Source organism: Anomalospiza imberbis, chromosome 4 (assembly GCF_031753505.1).
Source record: "Anomalospiza imberbis isolate Cuckoo-Finch-1a 21T00152 chromosome 4, ASM3175350v1, whole genome shotgun sequence".
NCBI classification, from domain to species: domain Eukaryota; kingdom Metazoa; phylum Chordata; class Aves; order Passeriformes; family Viduidae; genus Anomalospiza; species Anomalospiza imberbis.
In genome coordinates this window covers 50,776,021-50,802,075 of record NC_089684.1, presented here as the reverse complement: position 1 = coordinate 50,802,075, position 26,055 = coordinate 50,776,021, and the positions used below count along the sequence as shown (strand labels likewise).

The following is a 26,055-nucleotide window of genomic DNA, read 5'->3' as shown; positions in this document are numbered from 1 at the left end:
ATTCTGATCTTAGCCCTCAAGGCCAAATATGTTTGGAGAAGATTTGTGTACCCTGAGTCTGGCTCAGCTGGTTGGAGCATGGTGTTAATAAATCCAGCATTGTGGGTTCAGTCCCTGCACAGGCCACTCACTTCAGTGCTGGACTCAATGATCCTTGGGGGTCCCTTCCAACTCAGAATACTCTATGATTCTGTATAAAACACATTTTTAATGCGTATTTTAGCATGGATGTGTTAAAGAGATGCTAACATTTTAATATTTTGCATAAGGCACAAGCCAAAGAGATGTCACAAAGACAGTTAAATGGTGATCTCTGTCAGCCGACAAAACAAGACATCCTTGGCCTTCTCCAAAGAGACACAGAAAACAAACAGTATCCTTCACAGACAGCAGAGGAAAAATGGTAAAGCTTCTATGAAAATCAAGTTCAATAGCACATCATGCTGCAGTTTTCCAGTCATTTGCCACCTATGTATCCTTACCCCAAATAGCTCCAATTTGTGCTGGGGAGCTGAATACCAAAGTTCAAAAGAAGATCAAATTGCTATCTTGCACCAAGATGAAAATAGGACAAGCTAAAAGAACGGGAACAAAACTAGAAACAGAGCCATCACCTGTTGAGCAATCCTTGCAATTTAAAACATGCTTTAAGTCCCTTATATACTTCACTAGTCTCACAATAAGTCATATATGAGATCCTGCATCAGTGGTGCCCCAGGGCAAAGTCATTTTGCCCAACATATGAAAACTGTGAAGTACATTAGGTTAGTACTTCACTCTTCCATACTCACTAAGTGCAATCTGATTGCTGAGAAACATTCGAATACATTTTCAAACACCTACTTTCCACACGTAGCTCAGCACACCATGGTACCATAAGAACAACTTCCATTCAATGGTATTATTTTTTAATGGTGTAATTTCTTAATAAGAAATTTCCTTTCTTATTAGCAAAGATAGTACAAATCTTGCTTTTGGTTCAACCATGATCCACAGGTATTTGTTTATTGCACACAGCATGCATTTTTAAAAATTCAGTTTATGTTATAATCTACTGTATGCTTTGGACAGAAGTTGCTTATTGAATGTACCAGAGAGTCAACAGATTATCTGGTGCTAAAGTTTAGAGTTGCTTGTCAGGAAGGTTAATGCATAGTCCATCATGCACTACTTATCATCACAAGGTATTAATATATATTAGCATATATTCCTGTTCACCATGAACTTTGAGTATTTTTGTAGCTTGCTATTCGACTAAAAGGGCACCAGAAAGGAATACAGTCGACATTTTCCTTCTACAGATTCCAAAAACTTCTCTTCCTGCTGATGCTAGAAAATATAAATTAACCATTAGAGATGTTAACAAACTTGATAAAAGCATTAAAAATAACACCTGATGCATCATTTTAGTAATTTCTGTCAATGACAGGAAAAAGGCAAATACATTTATACAGCTACCTCCAATGACTGCAGGTCATAGAGAAGCTCATTTGAAGGTGCAATGAAGGCAGAAAATTTAGGTAGTTCCTCTCTCTTCCTTCAGAAATGTTTTCAGAAACAAAACCTTCCAAGTGACCATTAGCTGTATAAAATAGCTGACTGACCCACTGAAACAACTACGTGAATTTACAACCAGCAGGGTGACTACAGGCACATCAACAAGGCTGTCCTTTCTCCCAAGTTCTCTGCAATTATGTACCAAAGGAAATTTGGACTCGCATGTCAAGCTCTGATGAGAAATTATTTTCTCTCTTCACTTCACCACCTGAGCACTTATCCTGGTGCCATGTTCTATCTCCACTTCTCATTTACCACCAAGATTCTAGTACATCCTTGAAGACATTTCTCAAAGCTACAGCAACTGGAAAGTGATGTTCCCTAGAAACATGGGACTTACTGATCCACTTCTACCCACTTGAGATGGGGCTCTGAGCAACCTGCTGTAGTGAAAGGTGTCTCTGCCCATGGCAGGGGGGTGGAACTAGAGGATCTTTAAGGTTCTTTCCCACCCAAACCATTCTCTGATCCTATGATTTCCATTCTTCCTTTATCCCAAGGCTAGATTTGATAATTACACCAGATCTATCACATCTACTCAACTACAAGGCCGTTTCAGTTCTCTTTGCAGGAAAGTAATGAAAGAGCTCAAACAGTATAGCCACAAACACAGTACTAAAAGATGCAGTCATCATCCACAGCATTATTATTAGTCCCACCCAAGCAGTTCTTTACTCATGCCTGATTACTGACTGTTAGGGAATCTGTTGTTTTCAGCAATACCACTTAATGGATGCATCTCACTGTGCAGCACACTGCTCTCGAGGAGAGGTTTAATTTTTTTTCCCAGAAAAGGCCTGGCCCTTTACCTTGCTCTATACAGGAAATACATGCAATTTTCATGCATTAAACCATCTTCTATGCTTAAAACCTAAGAAATGGCATGTGGTTATATAAGCAGGAATGACCAGCAGTGACCAAATCACTGCAAGAATTCTTGTTTTGTATCTTCTACTCATCACACACCAGATCCTTGACACAGGAATCTGGAGCAGAGCAGGTGAACATTTATGCACATGGAGCCCCAATGCAGTCAATAGGCTTTGATCGACCACAAGGAAACACTCACATTTATCAGGCTGCAGAAACAAGACCTCGCTGGGGAAATGCACTGACACCAGTGGAACAAAAAGCAGGCTCAGTGCAATGGCGAGAGGTGAAAGGGCCACAAACAACAGGACACTGAAAAACAATCTCTTCTTGCCACTCCTTTGCTGTTTTATTAGTGCAGTGTTTTGGACACAAACTCACATACATGTGTACATGCACCACCCAAATACTAGAAAGCCACCCATCAACAGTCATTTTTGCTTCCAGTCTAAACCCAAGCAGGGTTGGTTTTGCTGTAATATCCAGTCTATTGCATGCAGGCAGTAATTTACATGCAATAATCTCACCTGCAAAACTACCACTGGCTTCAGAAGAAAAGGCATGTAGCCCTACAGACAGTAAAACACTTTTTTTTTTATTCTTACCAGCCATTTGTTGGATTCATATTGAACTAAAAAAAATATATTTTATTTTTATTTTCCATCTTCTAAACTACTTTAAATCTAGACCCTTAAAGTATAATGACCCAGTTTCTTCAGACATTTTCAAATAATATTTGATAAAGTAGTAGGTTTTACTGTACTTTTAATACCTGGATTTTTCCAAGTATGTATGAGGGTAGATAGTCCTATAACCTCCACACCGTCTCCAGGTATATTTAGAGCATTTTTAGTCACATACTGAAAAAACTGTCAGATTTTCTGATGGCTGCATACTAGACAAATATCCCTGTATGATTTACTATATAGGATATAGTTACTAAAGCAACCAAAAATTGCATATACTTTAAGTACTGAGCCCTGAGTAGCCCTGCAAAACAGTGGTTTAATTAAATTATTTCATCCAACAGTCAAATAGTCCACAGTCAAATTCACCACACTGTGAAACTGAGGAGTTTATTAACGTTGATATGCTGCATTTCCCAAGCGAAATTCTCACAGCAAACAAGCAAATAATAGCTTCAGCAATAAGTTTGCAGATATTCTATTAACATACAAACATTTCAGTGAAGAACCAATTTATTCCTGCAGCTGAAGCCACACTTTCCATGTGTAAGGAATGTTAGTAACCTAACACATATATGTACATATATAAATATATGTCTGCTTAAGTCACCAGCAAGGACTCTTGGCAAAATCTATTACAAACTTCACTTCCATCCCAGTGTTTACCTTCCGTGGATGTATGCAAAGGCTAAAAGCCAAACATATCTTCCTTTTTCTTTTTATTTTTTTAAAAACAGACCTATTTAGCTTACTCAATGTGGGGTGCACTAGCTCCTAAATTTAACAAGCATTACAAACCAATTTTAATGCAAATGCCAATAAGAAAATACTCATGCACACAAAATACATGGGCAATGACTGATACCAGCCTCTTGCTTGCTTTATGTCTGTTAGCAAGAAGCCCATTTTCTCTGAAATGTGTTTAAATATGGTGTTTACTGTCTCTGTACTTCTACTAGTGTTTACTCCTCCTTTCAGCCGACATATTTAAAAAAAAGCCAAAACCAAAAAGCAAGTATAAATACATTCAAGAAGTATGGCAAATTCCCTCCTCCACCCCCAGAGCGGTAAAGCCACAGCAGATGAACTGTAACTATGGCCTTGGGAATACAAGTTCCCCAGGCTCTTTTACCACACAAATATCAATTCAAGTTACAAGAGCCCTGTCCCCTTACACTTAATGAATATTGAGCCAACGAGCCCGCACGCCTTCGCAGGAATGTTTTCTTTCCGTTTTCCTAACAAGGCTCTCCTCCCATACCGGTCCAGGATGGACTGCAGAAGGGTGTAAGTAGAAGGATCATCACACCAGTGCTTAGTGGAGGAATAAATCAAACATGGCTTCCCCCTCCATACATTTCCAGAGTTACATTCACTCCTGCTGCCGAACAATCTCAGTCCTACCCGGCGGGAAGGGGCAGGAGCAGCCTCCACCTCCCCACAGCCCCACCGCCACGGGGGGGACATTTGCAGCCTCACTACCCCTTAAGGGGGCGGTTTAAAGCCTGGGGAGGGATTTTTCCCCCTTTCCCGTCGGTCGTGTCCCCCCGCTCCGGTTTTCTTTCTGATTTGCACTGATTGATCCCGCATTCCCCGGGGAGGGAGGTGGGACGGGTGGGCACCCCTCCTTTACCCCTTTATGCTGCCCCCGACCTCCCGCAGCGCCGAGGAGGAGGAGGAGGCGGTCGGGGGGAAAGGATGAAGCTGCAACAGCCGGGACTCCGGCTCGGCATCGCTCCTTTCCGCTCCTCCGCCACCCAAGAGTCAGGCCCAGCCAGCGGCACAAATCCTGCGGCAGCCTCCGGGGGGGCGAGGGGCAGGAGGGGGGACCCGCGGCCCCGCAGCGAGGGCCAGGTAGCGGGGGAGGAGGGGGGAGCGAACAAAAAAGCCCTCCTCCAGGAAAGGGGGTAACGGGAGCTGCGGGCTGCCCGGGCAGATGGAGACGGTAAGTTTGAGGGGAGCGGAGCCTCGGCGGAGGGGGAGTCCCCGGGAGAAGCGCCGGGGTGGCAGGGGGGGCGCGGATGCCCGGCCACGGAAGCCCCCGTCCCCCACGCCGCCTCCGCTGCATTTTTGCCGGGCAGGGCTCGCGGTCTCGGCCCGGGAGGGGGCTCCCGGTGCCCGCGGCGAGGCGCGCGGCCGGGCGGCAGCATCCTCGCGGGCGGGCGAGCCTCGCCGCCGCCGCTCCCGCCGCTCCCGCCTCCCGCCCGGGGCCTGCGGGAACGTGCCCCGGGTGCCTCCTCCCTTCCCGCGGGGGAGAGCCAGCCGCGCTGCCGGCCTACCGACCTGTGCCCTAGCGCATCCTTCTCCCCGGGAAGCCGGGCGAGGCGGCGGCGGTATCTGGGTGCCGGGGAGCGGCGGGAGCCGAGGCGACACAGCGGCGGCGGCGGCTCCGGCGGGTCCTGCGCGGCGGCCCCGCCCCCTCCTCCGGCCAGAACCAGCGCGAAAAATCGGCGGCGCTGATTGGCCGCCGCCGCCGCGCGGCCCCCGGAGCGGCCGTTTCAAATCCCCCCGCGCGGAGCCGCCCGCACGCGCGGCCGCCGGGAGCGGCGCCCGCCGGGAGCGGGGCCGGGAGCGGGGCCGGGAGCGGGGCCGGGAGCGGGGCCGGGAGCGGGGCCGGGAGCGGGGCCGGGAGCGGGGCCGCCCGGCAGAGCGGGGCAGCCGGGCCGGCTGCCAGGGGAGGGAAGGCCACGGGGCGAGGTGAGGCCAGGCCCTCTCGGGGGAGCCTGGCTCGCCGTCCCCAGGTGGGCGAGAGCGCGTTCAGAGCCCGCCCACCCCGGTGGGAAACGCTTTTTTTAAAACATCTTTTTGTTGTTGTTATTATTTCCCTTCCCTGGGATACGGGGATGTGGCCGTGAGCCGCCCCCAGGTGCGCAAGAACGCGTTAAACCCATCCCCCCTCGCGGAAGGGAGTATAGAGAGGTCGGTGAAAAACGTTTAGTTCTAAATATCTTTATATTATTATTTCTCTCCTCCTGGCCGGCTGAAAAGTGCTCTCCTCACCGCTGGCCTCAGCCACCGTACACGTGCGCTTTCTGAAAATCCTGATTTAAGCCAAATGTTTTGACTTTCCGTACAACTGCACACAATTTGGAGGCTGTCGAATGGTTGTAAGAGCCGAAGTGTGCCTGGCTGCGAATTATCCGGGCTGTCTCTTCTGGAAGTATGGCCTGGGTTACTTTTTTTTTTTTTTTTTTTAAGCTTGCATAAAAATAAGTACATGTGCTTGTAATTTGCCGATTGAAAACACAACTTTTTTTTTTTCTTTTTTTTAAGGTAAAATCGTTAAACAGCCGTCATGTTACAATGAGAACAAATATTCTCATGAACCGTTGCACCAGATAATGTAAAGCAGGTAATGGCCAGGTTTTTCAAGCTTTCAATGGTTTAATAAAGGATTTATGGAGCACTGAGAAGCTGTGTTTGTGTACAAGGCGGAGAATAGAGTTCCTCGGTGCTATGGATACTGTATTAACCTGGTAGCTAACGACCCGTCCTGCCAAAGGTAAATAGATGATAATTGAGGGAGGGGAACACACCAGCATCATACTTCATGGATAATGGTGAAATTAGGCCATCTGTTGCAGAAAGACTGACTGTTTATTTTTTTACGTAATCCTTAATTTACTTTCATATGCTAAAGCTTGTTGATGTTTTTAGGTGAGTGTTTAATGGTGGCTGCATGGCAGTTAGCAGTTGAACAGTGCAAATTTAGTGCTAAGTACTTAGTAATGAAAATCTTAATCATTAGCTGATTAAAACTTTAGGCTGAAGGTGGCTGGGGGAGATCTGTCTGCAGTGATAAAGGTACCTTAACTTGTTTTACAGCCTTTCTGTGAAAAAGAAAATACACTATCTTTAAGGTGTTAGACAAACAAGATTTAGTTTCAGAATGTCAGTGTTTACAGCACTAAAGTGCCATTACATTTTAAAATGGCTAATTTGGATTAAGAGTCGTGGAAGTTTTATCCAGCTTCCTTTCTGAAGTTCAGTTAAATGCAGTCACAAAGAAACTACGGATCCTTTCTAATTAAAAATAATGACACCAGTATCAATACAAATAAATAGAAGTGCATGTATGTATCCTGGTTTTTACATAAGGGAATATACAGGCTTGCTTTTCTTCACGGTTGAACAATAAATCTAACATGCTAAAAGTACAAAGCATGCCATGTATTCAGGGGTGTTTTCTGTTCCCCTCCCCCAAAAACCCCCCAACTTCCATAAAAAACATTATTAATCAATAATTTGCAGGATACAAATACTTTATCTACTTTCTTTTAGGAATACTTTGTGCAGACCTAATGCTATAAATTTATCTTCAGGTATGACTTAAAAAAGAGAAAGAGTTTCATTTTGTACTTATCACTAATGCCTAATATCCTACAGATAACACAGTTCCTATGTTTGCCTTCTGTGCCAGTTCTTTAAGGTGTAAGTGGAAGGATTTTGTTATCATGGTCAAGGTGACAAATCTTCCTTAATCCTTACAATTCCTGTAGCTCATTGGCCTTGTCTGTGAGATCAAGATTTGCAACCATGTAATTACCTCCTGATAAACCCACCATGCAGATTTCCAGGAAAGCTTATGCTGGGAGTTAACATCTTTAACTGGAATACTACCAGTTCATATTGTAGATAGACACTGGTGCAAACTTGTCCAATGTCTTGACCCTTTAAGTAAAAATTATGCTTGCAGGTTTTTTAATTTTCAAAACAATTGGCCACTTCCTTGAGCTCTTATTGTGGTAATAAAGATACCTCACTTTTCCACTGCAGTACAAAAAGAGGTTGGTCCTTTGCAGGGGAGCATAGTTATATGACACTTCTGAAAAGTGAGTTCAAAAAAGCTTTAACTTCTTAAGCTGTAAATGCATATGCAGTGCAGAATAAGCTTGTGCTGACAAATCACAGGCATGCTGCATTACACTTGAGTGATAGCTTTGAAGGAGTTGAAGGAAACATCCTCTAATCCGTTTCCAGTCGCTACAATTTCCTAGGCTGAACCTCTTGGACATCTTGTTCCTTCATTTCCTTGTGTTTTTAAATTAGCCAATATCTTTTAGCAGTTTTGGTTTCAATGGCCTATCCAAGAAATATCAAAGATGCACAACTACAGCAAATAAAAGTATTCATTTATTAGTGACTCCTGTTTCATGTGGTGTCTAAAATTTTATTGCTTCTTACTTTCAACTTGTATTGATATATTGTGTTAAACAGTATCACAATTAATATCCCTCTTTCAACTCAAAGGCATTTAAATATATGTAGTGGTAGCATGCTGTCCTAGAAATATTTAAATATTTTGGAGATTATCAATTAGTTACTAGGCCGAAAGATAATTTTCAATTCAAGCACTTTTTCAAGATCACTTATCCAGCAGTAACTGAATTCAGTGCCCCTGGCTTTAGGCACGTGCTGGAATTCTGAAGGTGAAGGAAGCTTTGTTTTGTTGCTGCCACAGGGACAGCGAGTGCTGGACAAGCCAAGGCCTTGCGCTGCAGTTGCTGGAGCTCCAGCGTGTTAGACAGCAGTCAGGAGCAGGCAGTGTGTGTGGCATTACACAGTGCAGCAGTGCAGAGCTCCCTTCTTGGAGAGCTGGGTCAGTGCTGTTGACAAGGGGATGGGGCACATTTTGGGGTACTTGTTGCCATTAGACGCGATGGGGAACAGCAGTCCCTGTGCCGAAGCTTTGCCATTCCCCTGGCAAAGGCAAATAGCAAAGACAGTGCAGTTCATGAGCACGTTTAATCTTGTAGATCTCCATGGCAGGAGCCTTCTGTCTACGTTTCTCTCCTATATGGATGCTAAGGACTGATTGCTTTCTAAATTCCTTTCTTGCACCCATTTTTATTTTTGTTCTAGGATTTTATATAGCAATCTGTCTAGTATGTATTTTCCTGCGTGCAGATTTTCTTGGTGGCAATGTTAACTCAAAGTAGTGCTAAGGTGAAGTTACATGAGTGTAGTCCATGTGTTAATCAGATATTCCCAAATTTGCAGAACAGCACAGCATGTTTGCAGTGTTTATTGTACTAGAGGTGTTGAATAAGAACTGTAATAGGCTATATAGAATCTACAGATGTAGTTTTTTCTTGTTTCACAGACTTTTTAATGTATTAGGGGTGAACACTGAAGACATTAACAGTTCATACAATGAATACACTGGTAAAGTTAATGCTGCCCATTGTCCTGTTTTGATGTAGCACTTATGCAGAGATACATGCTCAGTGTTATCCCTACTATGACCATAACACTTTCATGCTGGCAGCCCATCACCTTTGCACTGACATATAAAAATGGAGTAATGGTATTTTTTAATAGAAAGTTGATTCCTTGAGAAAAAGAAAATAATCTACTTTGAGAATTTGGAATAGAATTAGTCTCTGTCCAAATGAGGGACATCTTAAGTGCAGCTACAGTTTATGGCTTAAATACTGATCAGAGTAAAATATTATTGCCTGATGAAAGAATGGTTAAATATAAATCTTCATACTATGAGTTACACCAGCGTTCACCAGGTACATTTTCAGATAGAATGGAGTAAATGTCACTTTTGTTGCAAATACTTATTTGTGTTTGCATCATTTGTGTTGAGCAGAAGGAAGGGAAGTGTAATTGAGGGAGCAAAAGGAAGAGGAAAGTTGAACACGTGAGGGAGTGAGATAGATCTTCAGGGCAAGACAGAGGCCACGAGAAAGGAAAATTGAGGAGCTTGTCCCTGCTGTTTTCCAGTGTTGGGATGATAAAAACCAGCTGTATACCAGTTCTCAGCAGCTAACGTGCTTCAGCTTGGTATAAGTAACTTCAGTGAATCAATAAATTTATCTATAGAAGTTATATGTCTCTAATTATCTTCCCCATCAATATGACTTAATTTAAACATTGCTGACATTCAGAATAAAATAAATCTAATCTATGTAGAAACACACAGCTGGAGGATTCCAAACCTATTAACTCCACTATCTATTGATAGTGTAGCATTACTGTGTTTTTAAACATAAACTTAATCTCACTTAGAAGTATAAATTTCAAAATATGTTTATAATCAGAATTAATGTTTAGCACAAGAGAGCAAAAATATAGTCTTTTGCAATATGTTTGGCATGGGTTTCTAGATCGTACAGATTTAAGCTTTAGCCTTAACAAGCCAAGTCTTAGCTTTTGAGGAGCTGTAATGTAGGTTTGAACGTTAAATTCTTCTGCATTTCAAATTGCTGACTTATGTTTAATCTTCATGTAATTATTGGTCAGCGATAATCACAATGTGGTAAGTTGTATAGCAATGGAAACCTTGAAGAGTAGGGTTTTTTTCATTTTGGCAGAGAAGTGATTATTGGTATTTCCACTCTCTGCTGGGGCCAAAGAATAAAGTTTGTTAAGGGTTGAACAGGCCAGATAGATAATGCTACTACTGTTTTCAGCAGATGCTAATGCAGTGTTTTATTTTGCATACGTATTAATCTTTGCTGCCTCAGTACAGAGTGGTGAGGGTAACTATGTCAGTTCTAAAGGGTAATTTCATTATTTTTTAAAGCATACCATTATTCTGTTAACAGTAATTGCTCTTTTTTTAATGATTAATTTGATCACATGAACTGTTTCTAATTACGTTGGTGACTGGCAATTTCCTGTACTGAGAAATTGTAGTTGTGATCATATCCTATTTACTCTGAGGATATGCCTTGAGAAAAATGCTTACTGACAGGCATTTTCAGAAATTGCCACTAATTTCAAGATGTGTTTGGAGACTTTATAGAAGATGCTTAGCACTTGTTTTACGTTGGTGTTGAGTATGTGGAAAAGTACTTGACAAATGAGGACTGAAACAACTGGATGTGAGGCCAGGATGAGCAGGTTTGCAAATGCAGGCCTGTCTGCTAAATGATCACCTGTGCTGTCACTGCTGTGAAAACTGAAAGGAGTGGGATGTGTTTCTTGCACATTTTACAATGTTCTTACACTCGAGCTGGATGTGCTCACTGCTGTAAGCTCTGCTTGCTTGCTTCAGTCCCTGTTAATGAGCCAGAGCGTGCACGGTGCCAGGCATGCAGCACTGAGAGGCTCCTGCTTGGTGAGGCAGCCCTGGCAGGGAGCAGGGGCTGCTGGGCTGCCTGCAGGAGTCACACTGAGCTCCAGTGACAGCAGCTCAGCCCTGCACACAGCACTGCACACTGACCCCACAGAGGCACTTCTGGCTCCAGTGCCAAATCTGCATCCAGTCTACAAAAAGCAGGAAAACATCGGGCTGTCTCAGCTGCATTTACAGCAGATGAATTAAACTGTGATTCAAATGAAGAGTGTACCCAGCAGAGAAGAAAGGTGCTGGGTTTGGCCAGGGTGTAGGACACTGCCTACATGAAGATTCACTCTTGTCTCACGCTGAAGCTGGGCATGGTTGTAGTACCACTGTGCTAAGAATAGCATCATTCCCATGGACACAAACCATTGGGAGTTGAACACTCCTTTTGCAATTGCTACAGCAACTGGGCATGTAGTGCTTGCTGAAGGGCTGATGTTATGTGCATCTGCTGGGTCTGAGCTGGTTCTTCAAAGCTGTTAGCACTGGTTCTACAGGATGTGATAGGCACTTGTATGGCATTCAGAATCAAGGGGTCTGTGAGTCAAAGCTCCAACTTCTGTCTCACCCCAGAAGTACTCCCAGAAGAGGTACTTTTGCCTCTTAGTAAAAGTACACCACTGATAACATCACCAAGAGCTGCAGCACAGGATCCTGAAACTGAGCATCCTCTCAGGTAATCTGACATTCAAAGCCTTCAAAGGAATGAATTCAAGGCCTTCAAAGTGCCACCATATGCTTTGCCACAACATACCATCTTAAATGTATGTTCTACATGTGTTCCTTACTTCACCTACACTTGTAAAACTGTTACATTTGACTTGTATTAGAATGACTCTGGCAAATAACTCTACTTAGCAATAAGTAGTCTGCAGCCCAAATCATGTATGCTGTAATACATGTAATGCCCAGTGCCTGTGGGCACTCTGGTCTAGTGCAGGAACCAAAAGCTGCAAGCCTTTTTTTACGTGCTCCCTGATCTGCCTGTAACCTGTCCTCAAGGATTTTTACAGGCAGGCAGCCTGTGGGCCTGATATGGATATGTCCCTCACAGTAAGTTAAAGAACTTCATCAGATGTTCAGTGGCTCATTAGAGTGGACCTGTTATCCCTGCCCTGGACACACAGGCTGCCTCTCCAGTGGCATATTGCAGTTCCTGATTACCTTTGCCACCTCTAAGGCTGGGGTGTATATCTGTTTGTGAATCAGCTCAGGCATTCCTGCAGTTCTCAGCCAGGGGTGCAAAGGAAAACCAGCTCTCTTCACGAGTGGATCATGAGTTCTGCTTTAGTGTTTTGAACCAGAGAGCTTCTGTTGGCCAGCTATGATCCATTGTCTGTCTTCATCTGCCTGGTGCCATCCTAATAAATTGTGAGGCGTGTGCTCAGAATTTACCACTTTGCTGACTTTATGCACAGTAAACAGAAATCTGAAGGATGCTTTGGAGATGCTTTTTACAATGCAATATAAACATAGTAAGTGGGCCTCTTCAGAAGTCTGTGGATATGCCCACACTTAGATAGTTGCCGGGCCTAGCTGATTCAGGAAAGAACATAAAGAAGTCATTGATTCAATGGGAAACATTTACCCAAGAGTTGTGTTTGAACAGCTTAGGTTTCAACTGGAATTCCAGTTTGATAATTGTCAATATTCATTAAAAAACTTACTATGGCATCTGAGAACTACTTTCTAGGTTCGTTTAAATAACCAGTTATCATATTTGTTAATTTTCTTTTCATGGCATTGTAGGCAAATGAATTGTATGTTAAGTCTTGGATAATTTAAAAGATTTAATTTATGACCCAACTATACATGCCCTTTAGAAAGTCCAAAGGGCAGAGACTTACAAGCCTTACATGTTCATATGGAAGGAGCAGAGGAGACCTCGGCATGTGGGTGTCCTGTAAGCAATATTGACATATAAATGTTAAATAATGATGCCTTCTGAAGGTAAGAGCTGTGGTTTTTGCAAACCTTTTGAACACTCATGTGTATATGCTCCAGACAAGCTCTCTGGAGTTTGAAGGATGACCCCCTTTTGAACTATAAGCATCCCATCTCAGTATGATTCCTAGGGAGAAAATCTTGTTGGAAGCGCTTTGGATTTATGTAGGCCCTGTGGAGTTCACTGGTGGGTTTACTTGGCAGGTGGGCCTTATTAACCTGCCAGCAAGGGACTGTTTGACCTGCTTAGGTTTGTAGAGCTTGTAAATAAAGATTCTGTCAGGGAAGAGAGATTCTCTTGTGCTTCAGACTATTTATATCTTTTCTAACTGTGGCTGTTAAAGCTTATAAAGAAACAGAAGGTCTGGGATGTGAGACAGAAAACCCTGAGGGAGTTTTACGTGTTGTATTTGGATTGCTGTGTTAATATCCTAAAATAAACACAGCATGCTAGAAAATGGGGAATATTTTTATTGTAATTATTATTAACTCAAAGACATGAATTATTGGTTATTGAATGAAACACGGCGGAGCTTGGCTGTAGGGGACAATAAAATAACCTCTTAATTTAACACTAGCAGCTATTGGCAATCAATGGGAACCAGACATTTAATCGGCTTCATTTCCCTCTTTTTTGCTATCTTTCTTTTCTTTTTTGCATTGTTTTCAAGTTTAATAATCACTAGTATTTACATTTTTTACAGCTCAGGTTAGTAATGAATACAGTAAGTTTACAGTAAATTGTAGTCATAATAAAACGACGATAGATTCTCCATTAATAGAATAATTTTAATTGGACAGAAATATTACATTGAAAGGTGTGTTGTATTACAGATTGAAAAAAATATCCCTTTAAGAAGTCTTTTTGTCTTTCTAGTGCAGGTCTGATTATAGGGTTCTTTCTAACTTTGCAATATGTAATTTTTAATAGGTGTATCTTATTCAGTGAAAGGACTATGTTATTTTATTTATATTCCTTATAATGTAAGAAAATGTTTTTCTTTTACTCAAAAGCAACCAGCTCAGACTAGCTGAACAATCTTTTTGGGAAAGGTTTCCTTCTATTTCAGCAGACCTACTCAGACACCCAAGTGCTACTGCAGATCAAATGACACCGAGTTCAGCGTCTGCCAGAGTTGAGCTTTTGAATCTGTATTCCTTGTTCATTCATTTGAAAGGCAATTTTGGAATATTTCTGCCTTCTGTCCTGAATATACTTGACAAATGTTTTTTGACCTTAGTCAGGGTGGACTAATGTGGTACTTAAGCATTTTATTTTAAAATATTTTATATTAACAGTCACTGGTTTATAGACAATCTGTTGAATTTACAATTGAAAACATACTGTCTGCAAAAGTATTTCACTCTAGAGCTACTGCAGTGGCCCAGGAGAGCTCACTAGTGAGGAAGGACAAGTAGGGTATTACTGCTGCTGCACACTGGATGGAGAATGGCTTCCAAATTTTTCTAGTCACCAAAACTTTACAAGTGGAAGACACTTGGGAGAAACATGAAGACAGGCTCTTTCTTCTTTTGTTCCACCTCCTGTCCAGTGGGCATCTACTTTGTGAGCTGGATGCCCTGGCTCCCAGCCCTGCTGTGATGTGGGACTGGCAAACTGCTGTGCACCTGTTCCAGGGGGATTAGCCACTGGTGACAGCCCATACCCAGAATTTCCTCCACAGATGGTATTATCCTTCAACAAGTGAGTCAGAACCATTTGACTTGGAGCTTTTTATAGTTCTTGTTGAGGGTAATGATAATCATCCTAATAAAGTAGTTCTTAACCTCTCATACTGAATAGTTTGCCATTGGTTGAAGAAGATACCACGCTGCCCTTCACTCTCATCCCTATCAGCTTTACCAGCACTGGCAAAACACTGTTAAGCTTTTACAATCATCTGTCATTACAGTGGGAAGTGAGTGTTGTCTGGTGGATGAGATACCAGGCTGAGGGCAGAATTGACTCCGCTAATTAATTCACCATTGGGAAATCTAAGACTATATTACTTCCTCTGCTATTTTGATTTTCCTAATGATAAATATATTCCTTTGAGAATTCAATAAACAGCTCATGCTGAAAATAAAGTATGCCAGGATTGGTTTGCAGAACTGGGCTTTATGTTAAGTTTTCTAGTCCAAATAATCAAATATTATCTGTATTGTATGTTGACATGCTAATTGATAACAGAAATAATATTCATGTTTTTTTTTCTCTTTTGTCTGCCACTTACAAGGTTTTATGTCATTCTAGTAGAACAGAGTTTTTTATATAAATACTTCATTGTTTTACTTTGAAAATTGTCCATATATACTTCAGGGAATAAATGTCCTAAATATTATTCCACCTAAGCCTCTCTTTTTTCTTTTTATTATTTTTTCTTCTTTTTTTATCTCTTCTTTCTCCTTTTTTTCCTCCTTTTTCTCCCCCCTCCCTTTCTGCAAGTACATAAAAAGAATCAGGCACTTCCTGCTATCCCTAAGCACAAATTTAGTTCCTGGTATAGCAACTCTAATGTATTCAGGAAGGAAGGAATAATCTTTCTGAGGCTGTAGTGCTTTTACAGTGGCTGCAGTAGCTGTAGCTCAGATTGTAGCTCCATAGTGGAGGAATTGTGTAATGTTTGATCTTTGGAAGTAATAAGGAACAGGCCCATTCATAGGTGAGAATAATATGCAGTGCAGTGAAGCAGACAAATGTTCCTGCATAGAGGAGACTACCATCTGGTAGAATAAAACCATTCATACTAGCCACAAAATTCACTGAATAACAATATTTTTTTTCCAAAATAACCCCCTCCATTTTCTGGCTAGGATAAAATAAGACTGATTAGGTACCACTTGTAAAAGGTGAATTTTATAAAAGAAGAGGATGTAAGTGCTCTAGAGGAGAAGGATTTGCAGGAGAAGCATGGTAAGATAAAGATTTGTCTAAAATAGGACTGGGAAATGGCTAAGTGGGAACTGTGAGCTGAGTGTGTGGGAGGAAAGGAGGCAAGCATTCATTTCACCAAACATTAAGAAGAGAAAAAAGGCACGGGTGGAGAGCAGATTTCTTTTTGTTAGTCTGCTTTAAATTGACCTGTTGATTTCAGTTCCTACAGGGCATTAAGACTGTGTTCAGTAGGCTTTTAATTTATCAACCAGCTTGTTGTGAATAGTTTCTATCTGCTTTTTCTTCTAACTACTCTCTTTACCTCAACAAAAAAACCCAAGTGACAACCAGCCTGCTTCACCTTTCAATTTAAGAAGATTCTACTTGATTTAGATCCAGCTGCTTTGCTTTAAAGGTATCAGCTGTTAATTTTAAGCAGCACACTGAAGGGCTGCTCTAGCTTTCACCTGTGAGCAGTCAGGTCCAATGTGCCCTTATACAAGCCTTCTCCTGGCTCCCATGGCAGCAGACGTGAGGACAGAGTAGCACAGAGTGGGTTACACTGTTGGTGTGGGAGGGAAACAGCTGCCTGGTAAAGCAGCTTTTTGTGGAGTATATCAAGTTCTGGCCCTGTTTTGCCATAAATTAGCTGGTTTAATAAACATTCCCTTCAGCCTTTAGTAAACAGACTGTTTCATGCTTGAACTTACTAACATGCTCTTATCTTTGCTATAAAATGTATATAATCATGAGAGATTTCAGAGTGACAGAGTGGATTTGTGAAAACATCCGCATAATGTTTTTCCACTTGCTTTCAGCTCCGTTCATGGATTTGCTGGCTGAGACAATGTTTGGAGTAAAGTCACATGATCAATCTGCATTTTCTTGCAGTCTTCCTGAGCTTTTGCACCATTCTTTTTCATGCCAGGTATTCTGTTATCTATAGATCCAGGCTCCTTCTTTTAAGGGTAATAAATCAAAATTATACAGTGTTTAGTATTTCAGTCAGAGGGATTATGTCAGAATTAGAACATTCCTGAGTGAAGGTCATATAAATCAATCCTTCAGTTACTCCATTTTCAGTTTCGTTGTAATGAACAGTCCCCCGCTTGCAGTGAGAAAGCTTATGGTGCTGGAATACTGATAAGATGATACTGCATTGAGAGTACGTTTTCAACTATTGGATGAAATCTGCAATGTGATATATGACATAAATGCAAGGGTCTGAGTTGAAAAGCCTTGAAATTGTCAAATTATAGCATTCTAGGGATGAGACTGGTTTGCAAAATCATTGAATCCTCTGTATAGCAGAAAAAATTTTAATGTGCAAAGTAATAACAGAGGACTTGTAATAGAAATGTAAAAGCCAAACACACCACTCTTTTATCATGATAAACAGGTTAATGGTATATTGTTGTGCATGCTTAACACAGGGGTGTGGTTTTTACCTGGCTAATAATGCACAATAACTAACATCACTATTCCTACTTAAAATACTTGACAGATGATGTTGCTTTTAATAACATAATGTAGCTATGTAGCCATTTTAATTGCTTGCAAAATTGTAATACTGAGAAAGAACTTGGCACTGGGATCAGACTGATGGGATTTGCTGTATGCTGCCAATTACTCAGGTTATTGTCTAAATTCCTTGATCAAACATACACCCTACAAGTACTTCCTAATGTATATATTGAACGTGCTCACAGGATAGTATAAAGCAAATACTGCTCTTTGAACACCCTCCTACTCACTTTACCCTGGGGAAATTGTTAAAACATGCATATGTCTATTTATTTACTATACACAGCCCTCCACTGACATGCCAATATTCCAGGGCCTGTATGTTCCAGTCTATTTGCTCCCTTCCCTTTGACTAGCTCTGCACTCCCACCAGCTTCCCCCTGGGTTAGACATATTTGGTTACCACTCAGCCCTAATTTCCATGTGGCCTCCTCCAGTTCCCGTGCATCCCTGCCCTGGAAGAGGAGGAGGAGGAACAGGAGCAGCTCTCCAGGGTTCTGCTCAAGGATCTGGGGAGAAGTTCCTCAAACCTGGCCTTCGATCCAGCAGCTAGAGTCAGCTTGTAGAAACCCCCAATAGCATCACACTGGTAAAGGCTCTGCACTGCAAGGTTCAAAATGGAAAAGGGAATTCTGACAACTCCTTATTTACCTGCATGCATTGTGATGTTCTGAGTAGTGCCCTGAGTGTGGAGCTTGCAGTCCTCCTCCACTTGGTGTTTCTGAAGAGATGGAAACAATGGAGGTGGGAACAATGGTTGCGGAGGAGGAGGTGACAGACTTCCAGGAGCAATGATGAAACTGTGAACTCACCAGAAGGGGGCCTGCAGCTGATGGATTCAATTTCTGAGGATCCATTCAGGATCATCCATCATGCTGGGAATTGCAGGTAGCCCTGAAGCAATGTGAAACATAGCTTTTAAACAAAATTTTTAACAGGAGTTTTTAAGGAGGTGTCTTCAACGTTATCTTTCTGGTTTTACTGGAAATCTAACAGCATTACCTTTTAATTGGCAGCTTTAGCAGGAACATTTGAAAGAGTTGGCCTCTTCATGCTATCGTGACCTGGACTTGGGCTACACAAGGAAAATATTTGCAGTTTTTACTTTGCACTGAGCCTGCTGTTCCTGATTGTAGGAACTGAGGGATGACAAGTTTAGGACAAAGCACAAGGACCAAAAAGGCCAGTGATGATAACCATGTGAAAAACAGAGGAGGCAGAAGGAATAGGGAAGAGATAAAGGGGCACAATAAGAAGTACACTGGGATATTATGCAGCTCTTCAGGAAACAATCACAGATGTTAAGCAGCTCATTAGGGAGGAACAAATCTCTCCATAATACAAGACTCACCAAAACCAGCCTGAATGTGAGTGTGGCTACGTGAGCATGGGTTGTGTGTGCCTCTGCAGTGCAGAGGCTTGAAGACAGGTTTGCCACCAGCACACATGAGCTGGGACACAGCGAAGCACAAGTAACCTTGGTGACAGAGGCAGGACTGAAACAGCGAATTCACAGCTCCCAGCTCTGTGCTCAGACCCCCAGACTCTGTTCTGGGTGTTTATCAGCAGTGATGAAATGCAAGTCACTGCTGCAGGCAGCAACGCTCTGTGCTCACCCTACTCCTCAGACTCCTTCCTTAGGCACTCATTTCTGACTACGACCAGAGACTGGGTAAAGGGACTCACAGGCCTTTGGTTTAGCCCAGTGTAATCATTCTAGTTTCCATGATGCCAAATGAAGCCTTCATCTAACCTAAATAAAGAACAGGATGTGGCACTGTTAGTTTCTTTGTTTACAGTGTCTTAATAAATTCTAGAACAAATGTACTCAATTTGGATGCAAAAGAACATTCTCTTACTGTCAACTCTACAAGCTGGTCTTGAAAACTGATAGACACTGAATTCTTTTTGTCCTGTACATCAATGCAAAGAAAGCTGTGGAGACAAAACCTGTAAATTTCTTCTGCAGTACCTCTTCCCTGCCTCCACATCCTGCCTCAGCACCATCTGCAATTCCTACCTTCAGCAGGTTTATGAAATGTCTCAGCTGAATAAAATTATATTGTAACTGATATAGGAGAAGGATTGGAATTCATTTAATTTTTATTACAGTGAAATGAAATTAGTTATATTGACAACTCAGTTATGAAGGGAGAAAAAGCTGCAATATTTTTTATACCCATGTTAGTAAAATAACTTGATAATCCTGATATGCTGTATAGAAAACATGATTTTTGTATTATGCTGTTTCACAAAATCATGTAAATATATGGATTGCATAGGTGTTTCTAGGCACGGAATTTGCTCACAATAAATAATCCGTGATCTTATTTTGCTTCAGTAAAATTCCAGTTTATCTTCATTTTATTCATTTGCTTTGTGATACCTAAGTTTGCCATAATAAAGGCTCTTGGGGTTCTAATTAGTGATTTTTCTAGAACACTGTTTACCACAGTGATTTGAGATAAAGGTCAGTGCCTCCAGGAACCTGGAAAATACTTAGATTGGAGCACAATGTATTTCATTTTGGTTTATTTAGATAATTCAAAGTTTTAAACAGAAGGGTAATATATAATGAATAATCTGATGCCTTCTATCACTGGAGGAATATATTATCAAAGCCTGTCCTAAAAATTTCTTTCAACCAGATCTGTCATTATTCATTTGGACAATAGTGACTTGTTCATCTTTTTGTTTGAAATGTGCTTTACCACACACACAAGAAACCCCAGAGTAGTCAGAGAAAGGAGATACCTTTGAGAATCATCCCTAATATATTTTGATTAATTTAAATGGAGTAACAGCCATAGTATCCAGCCTATATGCTCTGCAAGGAGAGAAATACAGTTCCATACACAAAAAGCATGGTCTGGTTAAATCAATTTCTATAGCATCTTGTCTCCACATATTTCAGAGCACTATCCTTCTCAATTAACGTCAGTTCTGCTCTGGGAATACTCTTTGGTAGTTAACTGTTGCTGTTAGAGAGCTAACTTCAGATTGAACACAGCTGGCTTAGGTATTTTGCTGTTAATAGTTTTGGTAATGAAACAACAAATGCAAGGGGAGCAAACAACTAAGCAGAATGCAGAAGATTTTCAACCCGAATAAATCAACTTTAAGGATAGGAAAACCCAAATGTAAATTTCCTTTTACTTTCTCCTGATTAAAAAAAAAATAAATTACAAACTTAAGGTAGGTCTTACAGTTTTCTTTTTCCCAGATTTCTAAGCTTTTGGCATATTGGGGGTTGCACACCCTGTGCCTCTGTGCAAACACCACTAATCTCTAGAATATTTAATTTTAAATTCATTCTTTGGCGCTTCTTTACTTTCATTTCCACTTACATCGAAGTCAAACAGAAACCCCTCAAACAGGCCAACTCCTCACAGAGCACAAGAATGGAGAAAGAGCAGATACAAAGTTCAGAAAGGGTATGAAGAAAACATGTAATGCATATGTGAGAAAGATCACAGATGAAAGAAGAAGAAAGCCAGCTGAAGGAAGGCAAGTGCAAGGCAGATTTTTAACACATCTCAGTCTTGCTGTGGCTTTTATGGGTAATTTAATTACCCACTAGAGGGAGATGGACTGTAACTTGTTGCCAGGTGGATTATGGCAGAAGTTGGACTTCATAAAGTGCAAAGAGGAAACCCTGTGGTAAGAAAGCAAGAGAAGACAGAAGTTCCTTTCATTGGTAGAGTTTCGTTCTGTGTAAGTTACCAAGCAGACCGAGATCTCTTCCCTTTCTGACCTGGCTTTCATTATATTCCTACACAAAAAATCCCCACCTTTATTAACCTGTTTGTTCTGTTGGTGAGAGGAACACGTGGAGTTCAAGGGTGGCAGAAACAGTGTAGTGCTTGTTAGGACTACACTGCCATAGGCCCCCAGCATGGGGTGAGCCATGCATGACTCAGTCAAGTGCCTTGAGACCCCCTGACAGTGACCCTTTGGTCCACCTCAAACACCTCCTTGGTTCCAGGTTAGGACTTTCATCTCACAGCTTTCATTAGCTGCCCATGGGTAATCATTTATGGTCTCTTACTCTCACCTCTATTTGTGCAGAAGAGAGGAAGCTTTTAACATTCAAAGCAGGCTTAGGCATGTCCTTTCCTCAAGGGAAACCAAGAAAGGAAGTAGTAATGGATGCTTAGAATTGGAAACAGATTATAGGAAAAGTAGCTCCTATCCATTTGTGTCATTCCTGCTTCTGAAAATCAGTAGTTCAGGGATTTCCTAATTTCCAAAGAGGACACTGCAGCTAGACAAGCACATGTCAGGGACTTCATTAAGCCTAGCTCCCTTGAGTTTATCTATTTTCTTGTTGAGCCTATTTATTTATATTTTGAGAACATCCTGTGGCAATGAGTTTATATGAAAATATATTTCCTTCTGTTCTTTTTTAAACCCTGCTCCCAGATAAACTGGTTTAATTACTTTGGCATTATGAGCAGCAATAATAACCATTTTTTATTCACTTTCCTCCCACCTTCATTATTTTCCAGACCTCTGTAAGTCCCCTTCCTGTTGCAGTACAGAATTCTAACCCCACTGGCTCCTCTTATACTAGGATTTTTGAATAATATGAAGGCTTTTCAGAGTCAAGCTATTAGTAGTGAAAGTGGTCTTAACTCTAACCTTGCCTTTCTGCATAAGAACTGTCGGATACAGAAGAACATAATGTGAACTTGGAAAAGATGCATAATTATTTCCACACAGGAAATTTGCAGTTGATAGTTTGGTGTCACAGATAGAAATGACTAGTCTAACATGCCATGAACTAAGTAAGAGCCAAAACAATTATCTAATGCCTGTGAACCCTCAGGGTCAAATGTAGTCTCTGCTACCATGTGCAATGCCAGAAAAGTTTGCTGACAAACACCAGCCATCAAAAACACTTCTTCCTCCCAAACTCCATGTCACAGTTTCCAAAGTGGCCTGTGGTTACATCCTGCTTACCTTCAAATTCCCTCAAAAATACTACAGGGGGTTCTGGGTACTACTGATTGAATAACTCTGGCTTAATAATTACTAAAAACATGGCATGAGTTCATTTATCAGTGGCCTGATATGCTCCTTAAACAAATCAGGTTAAGGTAAATGTAAAACAATGGATTTGCAAAAATCCAAATATAAGCAACACATTTGTCTTGCTTATCCAAGCAATTCACAGAAAAGAAATAGGGTATACAGGACATTTGCAGACCTAGCAGAGCAGCTGGCTGTGCTCTATAAGAAAACTAGGCACAGGTGCTGGGATTGTGCCCAGGGCCCTGATTCCCAGCTGGCATGCTGAAAGAGGCTTCCCGTTCAGGGAGAGTTAGATGTCTGCTCCTTGGGAGGAGAGGCCTCGCAGAGGGGAGAAGGTTGTTCCCTTGGCACAACAGGGAAGCTCTGCTGGCTAAGCCAGCTTTTTGTTGATATCTGTTGGGCATATTTCCTTTTTCAGCTGTTGGATTAGTGATTAGAAAAGAAAATGATTGATACGTGTCATATAGGAATGAGTGTGAGGCTTGCCACCCTGGCTGATGAGCAGGCTGGGTGGCTCACTTTTACCTGCTGCACAGACTAGTCCCAATGAGCTCCTCTCGCTCTATCCAGCTGATGAACGGCTAGATATCTGCAGACCCCGGCTAAGACTTCAGTTTGTACACAAAACTCCCTCTTGAAATTGCTTTCAGAGAAGAGTGTCTGCTTTGGGGGACTTTACTTCCCCTGGATACTGAACAAATGCAATTGTAAAGCTCTTTTATGTCAACTTTGTATTTTCTTACATACATGACTTGCTAGCCATGCTTTATACACACATGCAACCAGGATTAAAGCATATAACATGTTACTGAGAAAATACCTAATTGCTTGAAGGTAACAGGATGTTTGGGGGTGAATGCCTCCCAAGTCTGTCTCTAGGGGATACTATAATAATAATAAAGTGAATAGAGGCCTAAGACAGGCAGGAGAGAGGTTGCTGATTACATAGGAAAGCCCAGACAAAGCGTCTTCTGTTTCTGTTGCCTGAAATTCAGCCGCACAAGAAAAAGGCAGGATACTGGCAAAGCACCACTGGGATGTACTTGTGCTGATGGCTCTTTGTTGTTTTTCTATAGCTTCACATCACATTTTAACAGGTACTTCCCCTCAAGATTCTCATATAGCTACAAATCAAGTGTTGTCAACAGAGCTGCCTCTTCACTTGACTTGGAGGTTACCATTCTTTCTGTCTCACAAAAACAAAGATTAAAATGTTAATTTTTATCTCTGTCCAAGCCTTTTATGATGCTATCTGGCAAGAAACAGGATTTGATGTTACAAGTACATAACTGCACTGATCCTTTACCACTCTGTGTGAATGCCTCTGATAGTAAAGGGACATAGTATGCATATGCATGTGTAGAATTGGGGCCAAACAGCTTAGGTCCTGCTGAGGTCAAAGCGCAGAGATCCAGACAAATACTGATTTGGAAAATTCACAGTACAGAGGATGGTTGTAGAAAGGGAAAGTGCACTGACCATTCCAAAGGAACCAACTCCTTTTTAAAATCTCTTAATCTGCTTTTCATTATCTCTGTGGGGAGGCCTCTTGAGAAAAGCAGCTCTTTGACTTGAATAAAGGAGGGGCTGTGGGCTTGCATGCTGGAACGGGGAGGTCATTGTACGGCAGCGTGGAAGATAGGAGTGTCAGTCGGGTCAAGGAGAACAGGATGAAAAAGTGTGAGATCTGTGTTACAGGGTTGGTCTGGATTATGAGAGGTAGAAGGTTTAAAGCTGAAAGGTAAATAAGAGAGAGTGAATTCAAAGGTTGGAAAGACACCGGTAGGGTTATTCAGGCTGAATGTAAGGGAAAATATGAGCCAAGACTGATAAGATCATCAGCAAAACCAGCAAGAAAGAGGTAATGACAGCAGAGGCCCGAGGGGGCTAAATTCTATGCAGGAATTTTAAGCATCAGGCTTCAGCAAATGAACATATCCATCTTCAGTATTTTTCATTTGCTCTTTTAACAGAAATGCTTAACTCTGCTCACCTCCTCTGAGGCAGAGAAAGCACAAATATGCCTGGGGGATAATGGGACGATGTTGCATTTTGCCTGCACCAAGTCATATACAGCTGTGTGCATGTGCTGGCTGTAACCTGCTCCCCTCCAAACCAGTACTTACCATAAAGAGCCTCAGCCTTGCAAAATTGCTAAAGAAAGTTACATTGCTGCCATTAAAATGGCTCTTGGAAGTAGCACATTCTTCTCCTTTTTAGAATACAAAGGTAAAAATTCTCCTAAAATGGTGTGCTAACCTTTTGCTGTTTCTTTAATGGACACAAACTGAAAGGTATCTTTTGCAGGAACCTCCTGTCTTTCCAGTACTCCTATAACACAGCTTGACTTCACCAAGAATTTTGTGTTATGCAAGAAGTGCAGGAACAGCTCTACAAAATCTGGGATGGGGTGGAAGAGAGCCTCCCCGGTCACATGCATTTCCTATCTTGCTTCTTGATGGGTGCATAACAGCAGTGGTGGCAGATTTAGGGCTTTTATTGACTGTAACACAACATTTCGTGTTTTCTTAGAGACCTAACTCTGAGAAGCAGATAATGACATAAGATTGTTGGCTTTCTGCATTTCTGATTACAGACAGGAACTTGCAAACCCTACAGCCTAAAAAGTCCTGGAGACCAAGAATAACTCTAAATGCAGTTTTAAAGCCTGTCATTCATAAAATCAAACTGATTCACTTGGAGGCACAACAGGTTACTTAAATACAGCACTGATGATTTTGCAGCAAACTCTGAGTCTTTCTCATATCAGCTGGAACAGGTGTGTTTGTAACACTAGAGACTCCTTTTTTCCCTCTCTCTGCAGTTCTCAAAGTCTAAATAATTTTGCTTTTTATAGCTACATTCACCTTTTTTTTGGTTGTGCACATAGCCTGAACACTGCCTGCCCGCCCTCTGCTTGATCCTGCCTTGGCCAGAACCTTGTGGCTTTCTCCCCATGTGTTCCTCCAGTGCCTCAATCTCTCTTTGTGCAGCTTCTCCTGTTTCACATAAGCTCCATCTGCTGGGAAAAGGGAGAACCTCGGTGGTTTTCATGCTGAACTACAAATGCTTTTCCCTCAATTTGGAAAGATTTTCAAAATTACCTGTTTCTGCTCCCCTAGCTGTGCTCTTGCCCACCTGCATGCCAAATTCAACTAATAACAACCTAATATGTTATTTGTTTGGCATTTTGTGCTGCTAATTTGGGGCAAGCCTATGCAATCTTTTAAAATACCACTTTTTGACTTGAATTTGAGCAGGTAGTTAATTATCCTTGGATGGGGAATGACTGTTTGCAGCACGTTATTGCCATCCAGGCACTCTGTGTGGTTTTTCAGGGCAGTGTTTGAATAGGCACCCAGGGCAGCCTGTTTCTGTGCTAATGTGTAGCCAGTGCTGCTTATTTTTGGCATATTTACAGACAGAAGTGAACTTGTGACCTGGAGGTACATACAGCAAATCTGTAATCCAGCCACTACTTGAACTTT

The 26,055-nt window shown here is 41.7% G+C and overlaps 1 protein-coding gene and 1 long non-coding RNA gene across 7 annotated transcripts in view; one reads left to right on the top strand and one right to left on the bottom strand.

Annotated features, from left to right (window-relative positions):
* NSD2 (nuclear receptor binding SET domain protein 2) overlaps nt 1-26,055 on the bottom strand; it is a 95,689-nt gene that overhangs the window by 66,754 nt on the left and 2,880 nt on the right. For 4 of the 6 annotated variants that reach the window (XM_068188489.1, XM_068188492.1, XM_068188493.1 and 1 more), the window contains exon 1: nt 5,397-5,551. The exons of 1 other annotated variant lie outside the window; for it this stretch is intronic. The gene's annotated coding sequence lies outside the window, so the exon portion shown is untranslated. Of the gene's footprint in view, nt 1-5,396; nt 5,552-26,055 lie in introns of those variants that run through there. One more of the 6 variants, XM_068188491.1, reaches the window with a different exon arrangement.
* Nucleotides 5,717-7,393, top strand: LOC137472953 (uncharacterized). Its single transcript, XR_010998527.1, has 3 exons — nt 5,717-5,979; nt 6,102-6,273; nt 6,387-7,393. It is a non-coding gene; the product is annotated as an uncharacterized lncRNA (long non-coding RNA).